Raw genomic sequence first — 18,146 nt, 5'->3', positions numbered from 1 at the left:
CCGTAAGGCCGTATTATCAACGGTCATTCCCACATCGGATCACCGTCAACTATCCTCTCTCTCGGAATGCTCGGACCCCAAAGTTCATACATTTTTCGGGGGACGACTCGCGTTCAATGATTGAGCATGTCAATCGGTTCATGGCGCAATGTAGAGGGGACTTCGGAAAAAATGAGTGGTACAAACTCCAACTATTTCCATTATCCATCACCGGATCGGCCTTTGCATGGTATACATCTCTCCATCCTAATTCATTTCATACATGAGAAGACCTAGAAAAGGCATTCCACGAGTAGTTTTACAACCTGTTTCCGGAGGTGACGATTCGGACCTAACTAACCTACGGAAAAAGCATGATGAACCGATAGAATGTTTTTTTGAAAGATTTCAAAGGGTAGAAGGTCAATGTCAGGTGTGGATACCCGAAAACCAAGTCGTTGACATGGTAGTCGACAATATGATGTGTCAACTTCATGAAAAAATTGGCCCTTCAAGAGTATAACAATTTTCGAAAGCTTTTGGCAAAGACGGCCAAGACGGAACACCTCATCCGTAAGTTAGCGGCAAAGATCATTCACCACATGTGAAAGAAGACAATTTTGATGTCGATGAAGGATCTAATCGAACCCCTATAACCACCCAGCCGTCTCATACACCAATCAATACCGTTGGAGTACAACCAATGAAACCTCGCGCATCAGTAGCAAGGGCCAACGAAAACTGAAGGAACCATAGCGACACATTTGCAGAAATCCATTTTCAGAAAAATGGAAAAACATGGAGGGTGGCCTTGGTGGACCGAGTGATGATAGCCTTTCATCTAACGCAGCATTACAAGCAGCCCCCGAGTGATGAGCGTCAAACATGCGATCGGAGGAAGAAAAAAATGGGAGCGCAAAGACGGCAGAAACAACATCGGCGCCGGACAACTAGTTCCGGTCAAAAGAAGATGGAGCAGCAAGGAAGTGAGCTCCAAGCAGGCCATACAAGGACGGATCAGAATAAAAATATGTCAGACAATAGTGGTTTGCGATGTTTGTGCCGAACCGACAAGAGTGGAGGCCAAAACGAGTGATTTTGGACAACAAAGCTGTCCCGGATGAACAACCTCCTCCGGAGGTTCCAAAAGCTTCAGATATGGAGGACGAACCTATGATTAGGTCTCTCGAAGATGATGGAATTTCAGAGGCTAGTCTCGACATCAAAGCCAACAACCGAGACTTGGAACTAGCCCTAGAGTACGAAAATGACTTCAAGGTCAAGGTGATTGGATTTTTACCAAGAAAATCGAGAAGCTTTAATCCCAACCGCTGCACTCCCCAATGAATTTGACCCTGAGATAACCCGGACCAGCTCCCTGCTATTGCCGGATGAGGCCATATGAAGCTCGGACCAAGGTACCGCCGAAACCTTATACGACAATATTGGGTTTCAAAATTCCGCAAACTTCTTGCCCAAATATTTTTGTGAGGGGGCATTTGTTACTCCTTAATTTTCACATCCGATGAAAAGCGGCGGCCCAACTCAGAGGATAAGCTCATCCGGCCTACAAAAAAATTCAGCCCGGAGGTCCATGCCCATCTAGCCCAGAAGACCCCACCTCGGATGAGAAAATAATTCAAATCGGATAAGAAGAATAATGAGAATAGTGGGGGAGGTTTGTTCCTAAAATGGTGGAAGTTTGAGAAAGTGGAGAGAGTGAATAAATATAATGGTTGGGTGGAAAGAAGTGGGTAGTTAGAGACGTTAAGAGTAAGAAACATAAATATATAAATATGAGAAGGAGAATCATGATTCAGACGTCCTGCACTGTCCACTTCAAAATTTATTTATTGTTTCTTCTTTTATTGTTCTTTCCTTATATTTTATTACATTTTTGCATTCTTTTATGTATGCACATTTAATTATTTTCCCTTTCTTGTTTCTATTTTCTTGTTGAAATCCTTTTTTTCCAATTTAATTTAATTTCTTCTTTGAGTGTACGGTTATACTTCCTAATTTCAGCAAATTAATCACATCATATTCATATTAATTTGTTCTTATTGCGAGACTTAGCTCAGATACTTTTTTGAGTGGGCCGGGAAACCCGATTATTGTCGATTTCGATTGTTCAAGATTCATTGGGCCGTCATCAACGAATTTCAGCTACAATAATTATACAAATATCATTATTTTTATATTACACAATACTAATATTATCACTAAAAATTTTGTCGATGACGATTGAAATCGATAAAAATTGAATTTTTCGGCCTACTCAAAAAAGTATCTTGCAATTAAAAACTAATGTATCTAACTATGTAAAAGTTAATTTGTTGAAATAGTATTTGAAAATGAAAGAAGAGCAGTGGACGAATAACCAAGAAAAACTAATGTGTCTAATTATGTAAAGGTTAATTTGTTGAAATAGTATTTGAAAATGAAAGAAGAGTAGTAGACGAATAACCAAGAAAGAAATGAATTGAATTGAATAAAATAAATTAACAAGAAATTAGGGAAAAAAACTCAAAAAAAAAAAAAAAAACAACAAATCATGTATGATGATGATCCCTCGTTTGATTCTTGCTCTTCTTTAAGTAGTTTGGGTTGCTTGTTCCTAGGTTTTCTAACTTTTCATTATTTTAGGAACAAACTCTTTCCATTACTTATATTATTCGAATGGGATTTTTTAATAGGCTTCTAGGCCGGAGCAGTTTTGGGCTGCTGAATTTCTCTCATCCATGGTGGACTCTTGGGATGGATTAGCTTTAGGCCGCCTTGTCTAACATTCGGGCTAGGCTCTTAATCACTTTTGGAAGCCCAAAAATATTTGGGAGTAACAAATGCCACACAAGAATAATTGGGCAAAAAGTTTGCCTGAAATGCCGAACTTTGAAGCCTAATATTTTTGTATAAGGTTTCGGAGGTACGTTGACTCGGGTTTCACACGACAATTCTATTTTGGTAGCTCCTTTGTTATCTTTTGGCAGCAGCTTTGTCCGGCGGCTCTTTCCTTTCAAACTTAGCGGAGCGATGATCCAGGTCATTGTAGGATCACATTTGCCCCCTAGGAGGCATGGCGGTTGGATTTAAAGGATCTTGACTTTCTTGGCAAGAACCCAACCACATTGATTTTGAAGTCATTTTCATACCGTAGGTTACGCTCCAAGTCGTGATCATTTGTGACGAAATCTAAACTCACAATCGATGTCTTATCATCCTCCGATGCTTCAATGAGTGGCTCATCCTTCGGAATAGGTTCTACTGGTATCTCCGGGTCAGGTGAAACACATACGGCCCAACTTTCATGAGTCTGGCACGACCCAGTTCATTGGCAAGCCGGGCCAGACACGGCCCGAAAAAATATAGGCCTATTTTTTAGGGTCCAAACACAAATTTTTCGTGTTTGGAATGAATTTTCGGATGGACTATTTTTGCCAGTTCTTTTAGATGAAACCGGTCTGGGGGGCTTCAGATCCTCGACATCAAAGTGGTCTCGGCCCCATTCAGCATCATCAATGAGAGGGCGTAACGTGTATTTTATTTTATTTTCATTTTTTATTTTTCTAAAAAAATTTTAAAAAATTCTTAATTTAAATTTCAGTCCTTTTCATCTTTCCTATTTCACAAATTCGAACCCTAAATTTGCTCCGCTCGTTATCACGCAGGTAACCGCCGTCGATGGCAGATCCATCTTCACAATGCCACAGACGGCGCCGTCCTTGTCGGCTCGTCGATGGCATATGCTTCTCCGTCGTCTTCAATTATTATTGTTATCATCATTCATCACATCTGCCTCGATTTGCCTCATCATCTACATCTTCTCACGGCTTCTTCGCCTCCGACATCCTTCTCGGCAAGATGTAAGATATGCAGAATAGTTGTGAATAATAATTTCACACTCTTTGTTACCATCTGATACACCTTTAGCTTTATGATATCCTTAGCTTGTAAATATCAGCAATACATAGGTTAGACCGCTTGGTCTATGGACTTCTTATCCTAGCCAGAAGTGGTTCTAAAGCTAAAATTTTTCGGCAGCAAGTAGTTTATATATTAAAGGAATATTTATATGTGTGTTATGTGCAAAGTAACTAGTTGTTTTTCAAACCTCTTTTATGCATAAAATAGACTTGGATGATAAATATATTGATTTTTATCATATCATGGCTTAATGTTTCAGATTGAATCAGGAGAGATTAAGAAACAATATATTGCAAGGGTAAAGGGAGTATTTCCTGAAACAGAGGTACTTCAATTTTTTTGTTTTGCAGATTCCCATTCGCATATGGTTTTCGGTATATATACCCTTTTCCTTCCATTGAGTACTCATGTTTTCCTTACTTTTCTCTTTCAAATCTTTGATGTACAACAAGTTGCCAATGCAAGCATTGAATATAATGCTCGAGAAGAAAATGGCATGTGTTGCTATTCTTTCAATGATGTAGTTTGATGCACTGTTTGATTTTTTTTATCCTGATAGATAGCGTATTTATTCTAATGGTTTTCCACCACTACCAAAAAAATGGCTATTTGTAGCGGCTTTAAAACCTCTACAAATGGCCATTTTTTATTATAAAAAGCTATTTGTAACAATTTTGTACCGGATTTTGGCCCGTGCATATACTCGAGTTACAAAAAGTCTTACCGATATTTTCCGTAACAAAAAGTGGACAGTCAACGCGAGTGAGAAATATTTTTGTAACGGCTTTTGTAACGCTAACAATGTTTTTTGATTTATTTGTAGCGGATGTTTCTCGTAATAAAAGAGTCGTTACAATAAATGTTCATGCATTTGTAATAGCTTTTGTTACGGTATAATTTTTGTTACAATAAACTGATTGTCAGAAAAATATTTTAAACGACATTCATAATTTTTTGTACCGGTATTTGTAACGAACACAATTTCGCAACAAAAAGTGTATCCTTATTTTTTTAGTAATAACAAAAAAATAGTATCGGAACCGAAAAACATAACTAGTTCGCAATACAACCATTAGTAGCACCAAGTACGCACTGTTTAGGAACATAACTAGTTCGCAACACAGCCAACATATACAATCCAAAGGCAAAATATAGCAACAAACACACAAAATGAAGCAACATATGCAAGTTCAACCTACGTAAAGGACTTAGTATCAATCCACAAACAAAAGTTATCATTATAGAATTACATGCAACGCTGCATCGCCCCATGCAGCGTCAAAATGAATATACACGGTAGTTACGCGTGACGAACAAGCTGCCAACATAGTGAAAAATTATATAAGAATTTACTTGCGAGTTGATTAAGTTATAATCTAATAGAAAGTTATAAAAATAGTTACGTACATCCTTGAATGTCCAGTCGGTTGGTTCGACATGGACAAACTCACAGAGTGTTTGCACTTTAGAAATCGTTCGTGAATTAGCGTAGCCTCCGGAACGGTAACAGCCGTGAAAAAAGCTTTACTATATTAATGGTATAACCTACATACATATAAAGAAAACATGTGCATATCATTGAAAACAAAATGCAACTCACAAAATTTCATTATCTTAAAGCGGATGATCGATACTGCAGCATTAATAAATATACAAAACAATCATGACCTAAGAGATATTCACATGTGGCTTCAAATGCATACCGAGAAAATATATAAAACTATATATATCCAGAAGAAATGCTTGCAAGTTTCTAGATTTCCTGCATGAATCGAAAACATAACCTATATTTATTTTTTTTACAAAATTGATGGAATGAATAAGAGAAGAGGCAAGGACAATAGAAAAAAATGCAGCAAAATTATTCTCACATAAAAGTTATGACATCTCTTTATTACCAAATCCAAAAGTGTTGGCATAAAACAGTTAACCAAAGGTAGCATCGTACCGAACTGGAGCCCTTGACTATAATGCATATAGGAGAAACCACTAAGACACATTCATTAGCTGAATAATCCAATTATAAAAAAAAAATCACAATACTGAATAATAGACAAGGAAATTATAATTCTACATTCTTTCAGCATATTATAGAGGGACACAATATCACCACTAGCTGCAAATGCCTTGTCTCTCTACCTTTCAAAATTTTCCAACCATATGTTAGGTGAAAACACGAAAATAAAATACAAGTGACTTGGGAGGCAAAAAGACAATCTTCAAAACTACAAACCCAACATCCGAGTCATCTTCCCAACTTCTGTACAATGTCTAAAGCCTGTCTACCTGTGATGCACATAGATTTAAATATTATGTACTCATGAGAGCGAAGTATTGAATTGATTATTAAGTAGCATTTCAGTATTCAAGATATCTCAACCTTTACAGTAAGCAAATAGATTATATTTTCTGATAATTAAAAGAAAGTAATTTATAGATATAGTCAAGCCAAACTTTTAGCTTAAAAAATACGGAACTATTTCTCTAACTATTGATGTAGTTAATCAACTTGATTCTTGAGCATATACATGATGTTTTTCTCCAATGCATTCAACTTAGTTCTGAGCAATATAAATTGATTATGCTCAAGTGCAAGACAAACATGTTCACACAATACAGGTAAATACCAAGCCCTATAAATTTCGGGCAGACAAATTCCCACAAACAAAATAATGCAAAAGCAAACAATTCATTTTCAAGAATCACAAAATAATTCCATGCAGTAGATTGGATTTTCATAAATCAACCAACAAACTTAAAGACCCACAAATTAGAAATAGATGCATGTAGCTCTTTTCACTTGGCCTAGCTCATGATATAAAAACAAGTCATTATAATGATTACCCGTTACACTTAATGTGAAGAAACTTATGAAATCATCAGCACAAGAAATCCATAAAGTTAGTGAACAATTTCTATTGTACAAACCAATTGACAAATAATAAGTTGGACTTTAGCTAGCGATAAGTTCAGACATGGCTACTGCAACAAATGAAGAAAAGTCAATCTCCACAACTGAATTGTCAGAACACAAGCTTGATTACACTTTTTCTTTACTACCTATATGAAAGTAATATTTCCTAGTGATTTTGATAATTTTCATACCTGAAATAATGTCAATTATAGCCATACTGCCGTGACTAATCAAATATGCAAGAAAAATTCACTAGGATTAATCCAGTATTGATGTCTGCATCCTTATAGAAATCCAGTAATGATTATAGAATAAATTTTTTGGTAGATAACAATGCATAATTGACAGGAATAAAAGATAACTTTTTAATTGAATTTGTTGATACATCACAAGAAAACAGTCGAGGCAGTGCTTGTTTGCTTAGCAGAAACGTCTCCCTATATACCAGACGAACAGAAGCATAGCATCATGCATTACAAGACATAGAGAAAGTTTAGAGAAAATAACAAAGAAATAATGTTTAAAATGTAAAATTTTAGTTAATAATAGCTAATTCATACATGATAACATTCTACACCACAAATCCACACTTCCAAAGAGCTAAACAACGGAAGAAAATTAAATCTGGAATAAAGTAAAAATAAATTCATGGGCTGCACTTTAATCAAAATTGTTCAAGTTCAGCCCAAATTCCTGTTCCAAATTAGATACAAACCTCATATACATAACCCATATCATATGCAAGGATAAACAAATAAAATGAAGAATATGAGTCATGAAATCCATAATTCATTACAAAACCTAAGTGTATATGAAGAATAAGTTCTTTATTTTTGGCAGTAACAACACAACTCACAATCATAACTATAGAATCATCCACAATGCAAATCCAAAAGTAAATCAATGACAATAGCTATTCTATAATTAATAGTTATTCATTAATCATAGAAAAAAATCCACTAACCTATTATATAATTAATAGCTAACACAATGCATCAAACTAAGATCTACAAATCAAACAAATACGAAAGTTGGAAAACCATCACAAGTAACCAATAAACTCGTGAACATATACTATTAATTAAAATTCAACAAAAAAACAATACATGAATACCAACCAAACTAAAAAATAATAATAATCATACTTTAATCTATATCAACACCAAAATACACGTGCAAACCAACAAGTTATTCAAGACATATATTCATATAACCTAAATATTAAAATTATTTATCGATACTTTTGGACCAAATTAACTTAAAAATTTTAACATCAACCATAACAAGAAGAAAAATAAAACAACAAAATTCGAAAAAAATGTCTCGTTTTCAGAACTTTTCAGTTTCTTGGGACGCATACTAGAAACTGCAACCGATTTTTTCTCATTATACCTCACATGATATTTTCAATATTAATAAGGTTGATAACAAAACAAGCAACGGTGTGCAGTAAATGACAACACCACATATCATATGCAAACTTGAAACTAGAACCTTTTGTCTGGAATTGTGAAGCCTTGTCAGTTTTGTCTGCTACTGTAACAACCTTGTTATTCTCGGGTTTAACAATATATCCAGATTGAACCGAAGAAAATCAAGATTCCAAACCATAATAATAAAACAAGCAATGGTGTACAATTCTAAATTACCACATAACAGATGCAGACTTAAAATAGAACCTTTTGCTTGGAATTACAAAGCTTTATTATTGTTACTCTCTAGCTTGATAGCATCTTCAAATTGAATGGAAGAAAATTAAGAATCCCAAACATAGGAACACAAATTCAAAATGATCATAAACTTGTAAAAGTTAAATTTAAAACAAGAAAAGAACATAATATTCATCTATCAACCAATGTGTTATATGGTGAGGCAAGAAAGACACATAAAAGATGCAACAATTTGAAAATAACACACCTTCATTGTCTTTTGTTCGAAGCTGCTCAAGCTGACCACCATACATGGTATTTTTAACTAGAATGTTTCTACCTCCAACAACTGAACAATTCTTCAACTCAATGGAATGATTAGTATCTTGAATGGCAATACTTACAATTGAGAATCAATATCAAAACTAGTACCACTCACAAAATCCAGAAAAAAATTATTAAAACAAAAAATTTTACTTACAATTGAACATAGCCAAACCTTCGATGCTCACTTGATCCTAATATAAAAACAAGCAAAGACCGATCAAAAATAAAATCTTAGTCTAGACAAAATGTTTTTGCTACAAGAAATAAAAAAAATCATGATTTTTTTACTTCAAAATAAGCAATTTTAAAATCAATCCCATCCCATCTAAGTATTATTCTTTTGGTTGTCCACAACATTTAAAATCATAAACTTGTTTCAGGTGATCCTCAAATTCAACGTGGGCACTAGATTAGCCTACCTTTTTTGGTAACCATAAAGCATCTTCTTATTGGTCCAATCTTACTGAAAGTTTCTTCCATCTAAATAAACATCGACAACAAAAAATAACACAAAACAATAAATAAATCTAAACTCACGGAAAGATCTAGGGTTGGCATTTCAGGATGTTGGTAGGCAGCGGTGACTCGCTATCGACAGGTCGAGGAAGACGGTGGCAGAGCGCGATTAACGGCCGACGAAGGTGGAGATGTGCGCTGTTCAAGGGTGCAGGGCGGAGAAATTAAAGGAAGGTGAAGGAGGACGTATGGGAAAGAGAAGAAGAAAAGGAAAGAAAAAGAAGAAGAAGAAGAACGAAGGACGAAGAAGAACAAGAAGGACGAAGAAGAAAAGTGAATAAGAAGAACAGAGAAAACGAAATAGAAGATATGAATTGGACGGCGCATTAGGGTTTATTTAAAAATGTTTTAATTTTAATTTTATTTTAATTTTTATTGTATATAATAGTTTCAATTTTAAATAAATATATATTTTTTTAAATTTCAATTTGTATATATTAATATATAAATATTATATATGTGTATGTATATATGATATATATGTGATATATTAATTTAGATTATTTTAGTATAAAATTTAAAATTAAAAGTATTGTAATTGTAACAAAAAAAATAACGCAACAAAAGAAAAATTTTGACCAAACCGAAAAAGCTATTTGTTACGAAAATATCCGGAACAAAAAATAGCTTTTGTAACAAAAAAATTGTAGCGGAAAAGATTTCGCTACAAATGACCATTTTTTTGGTAGTGTACCGATGTCATGGAATTTGCTTGGGATAACACATCCTGCCATTTCATGCTTAGAAATTTAGCATCTACAATAGTCCAAATGGGAAAAATCCTTCCAAAGGGAAGGCCGCCTGCACAAAGTTCACTAGAATTAGCACTAACAAAACACAAAGCCTTGTCTTGTGTGAACCAATCACCTGAAGGACACATCAGGTAAAATATGAAAATATTAGAGATATTTGCTTATCTTTTACATTAAGAGTATATCTTCACAGTCCACATCTCTTTGTCTAGGTAGGAGGAGATGCTTAGTTCATTCCAGACACTTGTTTTGTGGTTCTTGGATGCTCAATCATGTAAGTTCTAATTATTTTAGTTGAATAATTTGTTATAATGCTGTTTTATCTTGAGCTCTCTCATCTTGCTTTGATCGGTTTTGAATTGGACTGTGCAACTATGAGCTCTTTCATATTTGCTACTGTTTTGTGTAGATCGGTTAAGTTCGAGTCCATTTCGGTTAGAACGGTTCAAAATCGTTTCGATTTGGTGAAAACCGATTTTGTCCGTTGTTATTTTAAGAAAATAAACCGTAAAACTTGTTGTTCCACCTTATTTTCGTGTAGATATATGCTTGTTGGGTTAAAATCCAAAAGTTTTTCAAGAATCTTTAAGACCAAAATTAACTTTTTGAAAGATCTTGTTAAATCTGTATTTGTGGCCTAGTGTCTCTGTTCGTGAGTTTCGGTGACTCTAACTTTGTTTAGAGGAGAAACATTGTTTCTGGTTTTGTTGTTATTAGTTGGCTAACCCCTATTCTTGAAAAAAAAAAAAAAGAATAGGTTATTTGTATATACCTTTGTACTGCTGTAGGGAATATATTGTTGCTGTACTTCGAGGGTAAACTCTTTAACCCTACTATTTTATTACTGTTATTTTACTTTAGTTTAATATCCGCATTTAAATTCCGCCCAATCGATTGTAAAGGCTATTATGATACCAAGGTTGCAAAACTCCGATCCTCACTCTTGTGAGTGATTCTCGAGTACCTTCGGTGGAATAGTCACGAATGAATGTTGTAATAGATAGGCTTTTTTTGTTAATCTTTGCCTGTGATTGCAATATTCTGTGATATATTTGTTGCTGTGTTTGACTGTTGTATTTGTTTTCTGTGAATTGCTATTAATGTGTTGTGATTTGGGTCTTTGTTTGGTTCTCAATTTGTTTTAAAATAATCTGTATTTTAATAAACTGTTTTCACAATAAACTATTTTTTTTAAAAACAAACATTTTTTGCCAAACAAATTGTGTTTTTCGGAAATTTTCTTTTTCTTTCGAAAACTGTTGATCATGGCTGGGCAAACCTTTTTTAATATCCAACCTTTGGATGGAAAAATTGATTTTGCTATTTGGAAACAAAAAATGAGAAGTATACTTGTTACTCAAAAATTAATAAAAGCTGTGGAGCCGGATCAAGCAACCACAGTCCCTCTTGAAAAGAGGCTGAGTTGGTTGAAATGGCTTCTTCTTGTATAATTCTAAATTTAGCTGATCATGTAATTCGTAAGGTTGGTAGACAAGAATCTGCTGTGGCATTGTGGAATAAATTGGATGAATTATATACTCAAACTTCTTTACCTAGTAGGCTTTATTTGTTAGAAAAGTTATTTAGTTTTAAACTTGATCAATTTAAAACTATTGATGAAAATCTTGATGTTTTTAAAAAATTAATTCAAGATATTAAGCTTACTGGTGATAAGAAGATAGATGATTATAGTGCAATAATTCTTTTGAATGCTATTCCAAGTGCTTTTTCTGATGTGAAATTGGTAATTAAATATGAGCGTGATTTTGTGACTTTAGATGTGGTTATTAATGGTTTGAAAAGTAAAGAATTAGATTTGAATGTAAATAAATCTAATAACTCTGGTGATGTTATGTTTATTAGGGGTAGGTCTCCTTTTAGATCTAATAGGAATAATAATTCTGAAAATTCTCATAATAAAATTAAAAATCAGAATAATAATAATAGAAGTCGTAATAGATCTAGAACTCCTAATAGAGGAGGAAAGAGATGTTATAATTGTGGTGATCCTTCACACTTTGTTAGATATTGCCCTAAGAAACATAATAATAATAATGTAGCAAGTGAGTTAGCCAATATGACTGTTATTGACAATGATTTCGGAAATGTGTTTGCTGTTTGTCCATATTTAAATTCAAATATTTTGAGTGCTAATGAATGGATAGTTGATTCTGCTTGCACATTTCATATGACACCTTTGAAAAATATTTTTCTGAGTTTAAGACTTTAACACATTGTTATGTGACTATGGTTGATAAACGTGTGTGTAAAGTTGAGGGAATTGGTGTTATTAATCTGAAATTTAAATCTGGAAATATACTGAAATTGCATGATGTGAGATATGTGCCTGATTTGTCCAATAATTTGTTGTCATGTGTTAGATTATCTACTTTAGGTTTAGAAGGAAAGTGGGGTTTAAATTGCATGAAAATAACAAAAGGGTCTTTAGTGATTTTTAGGGCAGAATTAAAAAATGACTTATATGTAACTTCTGCTGTGAGTGTATGTTCTGATTTAGATAATTCTGAAATTGATAATTCTGAATTTGATAATTCTGAATTATGTCATAATAGATTAGGTCATATTAGCAATAATGGCTTGAAAATTCTGCATGAATCTGGTTATTTGGAAAATGAAAAATTTTCTATTATTCCCTTTTGTAATATATGCAAACCTGAAAAATTAAATAAAGTTCAATTTTCGTTAAAAACCCCTGAAAATTATATTTTTTCAAAACATATTTTGGAATGTATACATATTGATTTATGTGAACCTTCTAATGAACCCACTTATGGTGGGAGTAGATATATCTTAACTGTTGTTGACGAGTTTTCTAGAAAAATTTGGATTTTCTTATTGAAAAGTAAATTGGATTTGTTTAAAAATTTCAAGAATTGGAAAATTCAAATTGAAGTTGAAACTGACAAAAAAAGTAAATATATTAAAGCTGATAATAGTTTAAATTTTTGTAATATCTGGTTTAGTAATTTTTGTGTGCAAAATTGTATCAATTTTTAATCTGTCCCCAAGGCATCCCAATTTAGTGGGATTGCTGAAAGGTTAAATCATACTCTTTTGGAAAGAGTTGGATGTCTTTTGACATCGTCTGGTTTAACTAGAAAATTTTGGGGTGAGGCTGCTGTAACAGCAGTTTATCTTTTAAATCGAATACCCTCTATCCCCCTTAACGGTGAAATTCCTGAAAGTAAGTGGTTGGGTAGGTTAGTCGACATATCTAATGTTTGTGTGTTTGGGTGTCATGCTGTGGTACATATTTGCATTGATGAATCTGAGATGAAAACTGAAAATTGTGTTTTCTTAGGATATGGTGTTACAGGGTATAAATTGTGGTTAAGTTCTAGACCCGGTTTGAAAACTGTTATTAGTAATAATGTGACATTTAATGAATGTTGTATGCCATGTTTGGATATTGGAGAATATGAATTGGTTGATTATGAAATTAGTGATATTGATACAAATGTTTCTAGTATAGGAATAAGGTGGAGCATAATTTGATTGATATAGAAAACAGAGAAATTAAAGCTGTAAAATCTGTTTTTAGTTTTGAATCTATTGATATTCAGCGTGTTGTTTGTGAATCCAAAAATGTGCAATTTGTTGACATTGAAATTGCTGCGATTGATTCTGTAATTAACTATAATGTTGCTGAAAGTGTATCTGTTCTAAGAAACGAAAATGCAGAGGTTGAGAGAGTGAGAGATTATGTTGATTATGTTTCTGATTGTGTTCAATCTGCTGAAATTGTGCAAATTGATGTTGAAATTGATAATATCAAATTTGAGGGAGAGATTAATACTGTTTTTGATAGTGTTCAAAATGAGGTAGATTTTGCTTTATACAGTGAAACTGATATTTTTGTTGGTGATTTTCGAATCTTACCTGTTGCTGGCCAGCCTATTGTGAATAAGTCTGAAAATACAGTTTCTGAAATTGAAAGCAATGTTGGAATTGTTTCAAATAATAGTAATGAGATTGAAAATTACCTATTTGTTAGAGATGAGGTTAGGAAGAGTCCTAAAGTGTTCTCTATGTTTGGTAATTTTGATTCATCTTCTTCACCTAGAAGTATGTTTGAGAGCTTAGATGTGGAGGAACCTATGAGTGATAGGAAATTGTTTAATCCAGAAAGTAAGTCTCAATGTTTAGTGGTAAAAGAAGATAAGAGCTCATTAGTTGATAATAAGTGTTTGAAATCAGTTCCTAGATTTTGTCATTGTCTTCTTGGCATTGTGTTATCATTGGTTGTGAATGATATGAAACTTGTGAAGCTTGCTACTATTGTTTTTTGTATATTGTGTGCTACATGTTTTGGTTGTACGACACATTTACAACGTACTGTAGTTCTATTGAAGTTTGGATTTGAATGTATTCCTGCTGTTATAGATACAATATTCTTGAAACTTGATAAATTTGTATCTTGTTTGAAAATGATATGTTTTGATACATTTGATTAGCTGTGTTCTACACATATGTAGATGGTAGGCTAAATTAATGTAATGTTTTTCTTTTTGCAGGTAAGTAATCCAAAATAATAGGCAATGATGTACCCCAGTCACTCGGACGAAAAATCAGGTGGAGGATTTGTTGGATTTTTTTGTCCATAATGATCCACCCCATTATACACAATACACACCCATTCTTTACGCAGCCCAATTGCATTTGGCCCAAACCCATGTGCCAGGCCCATGATCCGCTTACCTCTCTCTCGCCCGTGACCCGCACCCATGACCCGGATGGGATCCACGTCCCTTTTGCGAGGCCTGATCTAGGCCGTTGATTCTGGATCTAAATCTTGGCCATCCATTGCTTTGCCTTGAGTATATATATATTGAGAGAGAGAGATCGTGACTATCATTCACTCCATAATAATTTCTCTCTCTATATATCCTCTCGCCCGTTCTCTAGCTCCTCTCCTCTCTTTGCTCAACCTGTCTGGCCCTCCATTCCGGCGACGATTTCCAGTGGTTCTTCGACGGTTGCCTTCCTCCCATCTGTGGAGCTCTTTGGCATGGTTATTTTCCCCTGTTTTGTTGTGTTGAGCCGCAAGGGGCTCTCTCAACGTGTAGGCTTCTGTTAAGCCTTGTATTTTTGGTTTGTGGGGATATATGTCTTGTGTCGTGGGTTTTAGGCCGGTGCTTTTGTGTTCGTCGTGTTTGTTGGGTGTGTTTTAGTGTGATTTTGGTTTTCCGTGTTTGGTTGGGGCTGAGCCTTCAAAACCAAAACTAGTTCATGTTTTATCTTGCTTTATTTATTCGATTTCTTTAATAAAATCGCTAGATCCGTTTCGTAAATTTCATAACAGCAATCATTTGCATTTGCTGTTAATTATAGAATGAAAACAACAAATAAATAAATTCCCATCAATCCAACAAATTTCTCCCAGCTATGAATGTTTCTTCATATTCTGCCATTGCGTGTGAAATGCACAACCATGCATGACAACATACATCATTATTGCCAATAAACACTTTATAGTAAACAAAAATATTTCTTATATTTCTGATGCAACTGTAGTGGATTTCTTTTATACAATCATTTAACCTGAATAGATCTATTTACTATAAATATTATACTTTGCATATTCTTTTCAATACATTTAGCTATGGCAACAACAAAAATATCTGAGCCTTGATGTTCATGCCCATCTGATTGTTGCGGCTTCAGTCAGAACTGGCTTAGCATCCATAAACTGAAAGGAAAAAAATTAGAATGAAGTGCTTAATTCATTCAGAATTGGCTTGGCATCCATAATATGAAGATCAGTAATCTTACTAAGAAGATTGATGCACCAGTGCTTGTATTTCCTTCAAGTACACATAGCTAGTTTTCATTTTAGGCATATCAGAATTCAGTACCTGAAAAAAGAAATATCAAACGCATATGAGGTAAATTTGTCAATTGTATATCTATAATCAATAAATCATAAACTAATTATGCTTATAAATCTTGATGCTAATACAACACACCTCATTCCAAGTCCATGCCCATTATTCCAAATTAGATGGTTATGATCTATGATCTCCTATAACATTAGCAACTTCAGAGGTGCTGCTACGGACTGATTGAACCTGTATAAGTGTAGGCATTACTAACTGTGCAAAAATATAATAATTCATTTCATAACACTATAAATTGCAATATAAAAAAAATACCTTAAGTAATTCAGTGAAATTCATTGCATTTTTCAAGTCCCGTGGGCATTGAGTATGTATGTTTGGCATTGAATTAAATGCTTGAATCTATAATTACAAATCAAATAGAAAAATAAAATCCAGGTATAAGAAGTATAGGATAAGATCCAAAAGAAGTTTTTTTTTTTTTTTCAATAAAACATAACCTGTCGCGGGGCTGTTTGATGTTGCTGCAATCGAATGCCATCATCTTCAATGTATGTCTGATTTATCAATTGCTACTTAAGAAATAATTTATTTATATTAATATAAGATAAAAAAAATTGTAATAAACATCATTAATGCATCTTATCTTAGCTAAAATATCATTTATTCTACCATAGTTTGTTATTTTTTTTTCTTGAATTTTTTTCTAATCCACTTTTGGGTTTTTTACCCGAACGTACTCTTACTTTTTTTTTATCCCCTTTATTTGTATGTTGCTCACTTTCTCCGTAGTTTTTCCAACCCCTAAGCATGGTTGAGTATCTCTCACACACGATATCTCAGACACAATATTTCTCTTTAGTAAATGTTCATTCACCCAATCTATGGTCTTAAGAAATGTTTCTTTCACAATTTCATAAGTTTCTCTAGTTTCTAAAGCTCTTATGACTAGTTTGTTGAAAAACAAACTTAAATCCTTGTATCTCATGCTTGATTCCTTTTTTGGATCATCAACATTCTCTTCCAAGAAAACCACCCTCCCTAACTTGGCAAATTTTGTCCATCTTTTCATTACATATTGTTTTTGAATCTTCATAACATTATGAGTTGTGAGGACTTTCAACGCATGAGAACACAACAACCTACCAAATTCAAATTTCTTACAACTACAACAAACATCGTCATTTGAAGAGTTAAAACTAACAACATGCTGCTTTGTTCCTCCAAAATAACTCACATGATACTCTCAAATTGTTTCATGTGTGTGACTAAGGACACCCACACAATTATAAGCCTTCCCAATTTCTTTTTGGAAACCTTTAAAAACTTTAGGTGTATACACGTTTGCCGTATGTTTCAAGAGGTGAACAGACAAAGAAAAGACCGGAGCACTTGTACTTGCTTTGAAATCGGCTTTCAACTATTTATACCGGCAAGATTCAATCAAATTTTTGAAGCATTCAAAAAATACTCGCAATGAGTTCTTAAAACTAACATACCTTTTGATAACACAGTTTATACTCTCATTACGTTGTGTCGTAGTTATATCAACACAGAAAAACTGATGTCCATATACCAATTCTCATTTCTCTTTCACTTTGAACATTTTTTGTAACCAATAATTTTCTAAGATATCATACGTCATTAACATTTCATTCCATCTGTGCAAAAACTCATCTTCATCCTCAAAGTCATAGATGCAATCTTCCAAAGACATGTGCAAAATCTTTATGCTTTTCAAAAATGCCACTCAAATGTATTGACATTTTGATATATATGCCAAATAAATAATTTGTGACAAGTTTTGGCCATGTTGAAGCAAAGCATTTGCCATAGCATGGTCTTGATCTGTCAGAATAGTAATATGCTTTTTCCCACCCATGCTACTTGCGAATGTGTCAAACAACTACTGAAATGAAGGGATTGTCTTATCATATAGAAGTGAAGTGCCAAAAATAATCGTCTGTCTATGGTGATTAACACCAACAAACAAGGCAAGAGGATGACTTTCTCTATTCTTTCTATATGTTGTGTCAAAATTCACAATATCTCCAAAATCAGCACAATCTGCTTTCATTATGCCGTCTACCCAAAATATATTAGTTATCATGCCATCTTGATCCACTTGAATGGAATATGAAAAAATTAGGATCTTTACTCTGCATCCCATGCAAATATTCAAGCACTCCACTCGTATATCCGATTTCCATATCTTTTGTTCTTTTTG

At 33.7% G+C, this 18,146-nt stretch overlaps 1 long non-coding RNA gene across 1 annotated transcript; it reads left to right on the top strand.

The window, feature by feature from the left end:
- The first annotated feature begins 3,611 nt into the window (after nt 1-3,611).
- On the top strand, nt 3,612-9,634 carry LOC127250638 (uncharacterized). Its single transcript, XR_007838712.1, has 3 exons — nt 3,612-3,842; nt 4,163-4,228; nt 9,357-9,634. It is a non-coding gene; the product is annotated as an uncharacterized LOC127250638 (long non-coding RNA).
- The last annotated feature ends 8,512 nt before the right edge of the window (nt 9,635-18,146 follow it).

The sequence above is a fragment of the Andrographis paniculata genome, unplaced genomic scaffold, assembly GCF_009805555.1.
Source record: "Andrographis paniculata isolate CXL003 unplaced genomic scaffold, ASM980555v1 Contig37END, whole genome shotgun sequence".
NCBI classification, from domain to species: Eukaryota; Viridiplantae; Streptophyta; class Magnoliopsida; order Lamiales; family Acanthaceae; genus Andrographis; species Andrographis paniculata.
The sequence above is the reverse complement of the archived record's forward strand: the minus strand, read 5'-3'. Positions and strand labels throughout refer to the sequence as shown.